General features: G+C 36.1%; 1 protein-coding gene across 1 annotated transcript in view; it reads left to right on the top strand.

The window, feature by feature from the left end:
- The window catches only part of LOC140864518 (putative late blight resistance protein homolog R1A-10), a 25,804-nt gene extending 23,204 nt beyond the window's left edge, over positions 1-2,600 (top strand). The window contains exon 2 of the mRNA XM_073268754.1: positions 2,488-2,600. The gene's annotated coding sequence lies outside the window, so the exon portion shown is untranslated. The remainder of the gene's footprint in view (positions 1-2,487) is intronic.
- The last annotated feature ends 3,400 nt before the right edge of the window (positions 2,601-6,000 follow it).

Raw genomic sequence — 6,000 nt, forward strand, 5'->3', positions numbered from 1 at the left:
TATTCATTTGAAACCATGTTTTCTCTACTTGGTTGTGGCTCGACAATCATATAATATTGATATGATGATATCCTTACGCTCATCAAGGTATGGGTTTTTGAGGGATTCATAAACCCGAGAAGAGGTAAAAACTTGGAAGAGGCAGCACATTGGATCAAGATTGTATATGATTTCTCAAAAAAAAAAAAACTTTGAAGAAATTAATTTTTTTAGAAGAATTATAGAATCTTATATTTATATCCCAACCATTTTTGAAATACCAATTCTCTCCAAATTTTGTTGTCTTTACTTGCCACAAGTTGTAGTATTGATCATGAAGGAATACTTTCTTCGGCAAAGATCCTCCAATGCAACGCATGAAGGGTGATGGAATTAACTATCACGTGACAAAATTACTAAAATTAGCCACATTAGATCAATGAAAATTAAAAGAAAAATATGCCCCATAAATGTTGCGGTTCTTTTTGTCTTGATTAGTTTATTTTGGCTCAAATGATATTGTTATATACTTTTTCCAAAAAAATAAAAATAAAATAAAAAAACATTGCAAGCATTAATGATTTATTTACTTGTGGTATACGTGCCTTTAATAAGCTTTGATGACTTCCAATTATCTACTATCTACTATCATGTAATCTACTATCTCGTATCATCTACATTGTGAAATTACTTATTTATCCTCCGAGCTACCCTTCCAATTCGTGAGTTTTGCTTTTTTTGCTCTGTCATTTATGTGTATTTTATTTGCTCATATTTAGCAATTAATTTCATTATTGCTCATTAATACAAGCTACCATTACTAGCTTCCTTTTCTTACATTCTCCTTTCTTCACGAGTTTCGCTTCTATTATTTTTTCAGGAAGAGTTTCGCTTCTTTTCTTCTGACATTTCTCGCTATTTTCTTTGCTCATATCTGTCATTTAATTTCATTATTGCCTATTAATAGAAGCTCACTTCTATCAGCACAAATTGAGTTTGTTTACCTTCTCATTTCTTCCTCAGTTTCTTTTCTTCTTACATTTTTGCCTACTCTCTTTGCTCATATCTATCTAGCACTTATTAATTTCATTATTGCCCATTAATACAAGCTCTCTTTGCTGCTATCGTCACCACAAATTGGGTCTGTTCCTTTTATTTTGATATTTTATTTGCTCATATCACTTAATAATTTCATTATTGCCCATTAATACAAGCTCCCATTTATGGCTTCTGTTTCTTACCTTCTCATTTCTTTGTTCCTTTACGCCGGTGGTACGTTCGTGCTTCATTAGTTTGTGGCCATCGTCACCACAAATTGGGTCTGTTCCTTTTATTTTGCCACTATAGTTCTACTGAATATCATGACACGGGGTAGGAGCTCGGCTGTCTTCTCAGGCTTTCTCTCATGGTTTGTGTTGCTTTCTCACACCTGTGTTTTTCTTCATGTCATTCTTTTTCCAAATTCATGTCGTTAATTTCCTTTGGCGTTGGATGGTTTACAAGGTGCTTTTTAAATTTCAGCGCCGTTTCTGAGGCTTCGCACGTTGGTTCCTCTGCTTCCCCCGCTTCCATTAATTGTTAGATACTGTTATTTGCTTCTTGTTTTATTTGCGTACATAGTTTCTTTCTCTTGTCCAATGATATATTTTATTGTTGCAGCACAAATTGGGTTTGTTCCTGTGGCATGTCGTCCTAATCGTAAATGTTACGTGATGCTTTGTCTCGAATTTTTTTCCTTGGAACTCTGCCTCAAATGTTTGTTTTTATTCCCCAAATGCATCTCTTTTTCCTTTTTAATTCCAAACTTTAAATTCAGACATTGAAGAAGACATTGTTGATGCAGTAGCACCGGCATTGGCCGACGTCGTTATTGCATCATCACTCTCCAAGTTGCACCATTTTCATCAATCTATATTTTCTATCATGTAAGAAATTTCATGGTTAATGAAATTCGTAGTTAAATAAATTGTAAGAGTCGTCTGTGCTTTCTCAAGTACTATTATAAGACCTTATTAATGAATAATAAATTTTCTCCATATTGGCATTTTTTTTATAAACGTTCCAACATTTGTTCTTTTCTTCTCAAGACCAAAATATGCTAATGCTAAAAAAAATGAAAGAACACCGTTACGTAATTATATATCTAAATTACACAAAACTTTCATACTAAAGCATTTAACTAATGGGAGAAAACAAAACCTTGCCGCTTCACCAAAAAAATAAAATAAAATAAAATCACTCGATTAATAATGAAAGGAATTTTATTCCTTAAATATTTCGGCCCTAATTAATTGCAAATTAGAAGATTTTTCTTTCTAGACAAGTTAGTTTATTTGGTAAATATTTAGTGTATATCTCGTATTTGTTTAAAATATATTTGCCAAAGTTTAAATCGTGTCATGATAATATGATGAATTGATAGAATATATTTCGATATTATCATGATTTGATTTCCATAATCTTGATAGAGTTTATTTCCTTCTAAAATATTGTTTCCTATTCTTGTAGGACTCTATCTAAGGAAATCTTCAAAGCTTGGATGATTGTCTTTAAAAGAAGATTTCCACGCACAAAAAGAAGGGGGCTTTAGACGATATTTCTCTGCGAAAAGACTGAAGAATTCCATTAAAGAATCTGAAGAATTCTGAAGCAAGGTTTGCAACCATCGTTGTTGCTTATCCCCGTGTTGCCGTTCGTGTTGAAGACATCATAGACAACACTGTGGGAATAGTGTTGTTCGAAGATCTTTACTGTCTCTTCTATTTAGGCTATGGGAGTTGCATCCAGTTTCTTTTATACCTTGTTGTATTTCAGGATGCAAGTTTGATTTCTCAACGTGTTGAGAAATTTAGTATTTAATGACTTTTCGTAAAATCACTAGGATTGTTTTGTAAGACTGCTCTGCTCTTACGTTTACTAGTGATATTTAGCCCTAAGGCACCCGCACGAGTTTTATACTCGTGCAAAATTCATTACTTGTGTTTTTATTTACGCTTTAAATTTCCGCTGCACTGTGTTGTCTGTGGTGTTACGACACGAAGAACAACACTGCCTAATTTACATAACAACCACGTACACCGTTTCTTTCACGTGGCATCAGAGCCACCACTTGACTTTACTAAGTGAGTTCCTGGTTTGTGTTATAGGTTTGTTATGGATACTCCGTATACAAGTGCTATTCGTCCACCTATTTTGGATGGGACAAACTACGGCCCTTGGAAATTGAAGATGAGCATGTATATTCAATCCATTGAGTCTAGGGCTTGGCAGCGTGTTCTTGATGGTTGGACACCACCTATGAGAGATGATGATGTACCAGGACCAAAGCCAAGATCACAATGGACAGCCGATGAGAATACTGCGGCTATTTATAATGCTAAAGCTCTAAATGTTATGTTCACTTCAGTTGATATGAACATGTTTAATCTAATTGATACTTGTACTTGTACTAGGGATGTTTGGGAGAAACTACAAACTCACTGTGAAGGCTCAGCTAGTGTTAAGAAGACAAGGATGCGTCTCATAACCTCAAAATTTGAAAAAATGAGAATAGAGGAATCAGAGACCATTATGGAATACAATGGAAGACTGAAGAGCCTTGCGAATGAAGCTTCTATCCTTGGTGATCCTATTTCGAACGAGAGGCTTGTTTCCAAAGTACTCCGTTCTGTTCCCAAAAGATTTCACACCAAGGTTTGTGCTATAGATGAATCCAAGGATACGTCTATAATGGGTTTGGATGAGTTGATTAGCTCTCTTCGCACATATGAGATGGAGTTGGAAGCCGAAGATGACTCGAAAGGTAAGTCCATTGCTTTTCAAGTATTTAATGATGTTTACAATGATTTTGCTGAAGTTCAACAGGAAGTAAAGGATTCTGATCTTGAGGAGAATTCTATTGCCTTGATCTCGAATAAATTTACTGATTATCTCAAGGTAATGAAAGAAAAGAAGGATGTGAAAAATGCACAACCCTCAAAGTTCCCTAGACTGCCTACTGCAGAGAAACCTCAAAAACCTGCTGCTACTCGAGGATCTCGACAAAGGTATGAAGGTAAGGTTCAATCCTCAAGTAAAAATTTTGATAATGTTCAATGCAGGGAATGCAAGGGGTATGACCACTATGCTTATGAATGCGCAAATCGCCTTCGGAAAGGTATGAATGTTTCTCTGAGTGATGATGATTCTGAAGAAGAACAAGAAAAGGTTGAACAGGCAGATCTCATATCTTTTACTACTTTACTGGAGAGTAAGAAAAATTTTCAGATTAATCCTCTTGGTGTGGGCTCCGGTGTTGCAACACCGGGATGCAACACTGTTCAAAAATCTGTTTGTCTTGTTGCTTCTAACCTTGAAAATTTCAGTGATCATGAAGAACAGGCTCCGGATCTTTACACTCTGGAAGGTATTCAGAAACTATATGAAGAGTTGTACTGTGATTGAAACAAGAGGAATCAAGTGAACACAACCCTTACAAAAGAGAATACTGAATTGAAAGCTGCTGTGGCTAGATTGGAAATTCTCTTGAGTAAGAAAGATCTGGAATTAGGGTTACTGAATTCTGAACTTGAAAGAGCAAAATCAACACTTGATAAATTTAACTCCAGTTCGAGCAAACTTGATTCCATTTTGACTATGGGTAAGAATGATAAGTTTGGGCTTGGATTTAAGGAAAGTGTTTTTGAAATTCGTGAATGTTCCAAAACACCAGTGTTTGTGAAGGAAGGTAATGATTCCTTGAATCATCCTTCAACTGCGTCGAAAGGTAAGAAACCCATTGTTGAGAAGACTATTTCTGTTCCAAAGCCAAAACAATGGAAACGTCCTTTTGTATGTCACTATTGCCTCAAACCTGGTCATATCAGGCCTTTTTGTCGTAAGCTAAAAAATGACTATGCTTTATGGGAATCTAAGCAGGTGTTGCCTCCCGTGTTGCACAACACCAAGAGCAACACTGGCAGAAAGAGACCCATTATGAAGAAAGTTTGGATACAAAAGCCTGATGTTAGATGTTTTGTTATTTATACTTCCTTGAAAGCTAACACTACAGGTAATTGGTATTTTGATAGTGGAAGCTCTCGGCACATGACAGGCTTGAAAGATCACCTCACGGACTACATTGAACAAAATGGTGGTAGAGTGACCTACGGAGGTGGTGCAAAGGGAGGAATTGTTGGAAAAGGAACACTCAATGTGGAAGGGTTTCCAAATCTTCATAACGTCTTACACGTTGAAGGACTTAATGCAAATTTAATTTCTATTAGTCAACTGTGTGATGATGACTTGCATGTGAAGTTTGATAAGAATATGTGTGAAGTTTTTGATAATGCTAATCGTTGTGTTATTACAGGTACAAGATCAGCTGATAACTGCTACCAACTGGGTGAAGAATTGGCATGTAGACACTCAAAGATTGATGAGTTTAGTCTATGGCACCAAAAGCTGGGACATGTGAATTTCAAGACCTTAAAGAATCTGAGCAAGTTTAAAGCTGTCAGAGGTCTTCCAAATCTAAAATCTGGAATTCCATATGTTTGTGGTGCATGCCAAAAAGGTAAGCAAACCCGTGTTGCACATCCCGTGTTACAACACTGTTGGACAACACGGTGTCTTGAACTTTTGCACATGGATTTGATGGGTCCCATGGAAGTCGAAAGCTATGGAGGTAAAAAGTATTCCTTGGTATGTGTTGATGATTTTTCATGTTTTACATGGGTAAGGTTTCTTAGAGAAAAATCAGATACTTTCGATGTTTTTAAGAAGTTGTTTACCAAGATTACTAACCTACATACTTTGACTGTGGCAAGGATCAGAACTGATCATGGAAAGGAATTTGAGAACTCATCTTTTTCTTCTTTGTGTGATAAGAAGGGCATCTCACAAGAGTTCTCAGCTCCAAAAACTCCTCAACAGAATGGAATTGCCGAAAGGAAGAATGGGACATTGCAGGAGATGGCTAGGGTGATGATGAGCTCAAAAAATATCTCCAAGAGATTTTTGGCAGAAGCATTAAACACAACT

This window comes from Henckelia pumila, chromosome 4 (genome assembly GCF_033568475.1).
Source record: "Henckelia pumila isolate YLH828 chromosome 4, ASM3356847v2, whole genome shotgun sequence".
Taxonomy (NCBI): Eukaryota; Viridiplantae; Streptophyta; class Magnoliopsida; order Lamiales; family Gesneriaceae; genus Henckelia; species Henckelia pumila.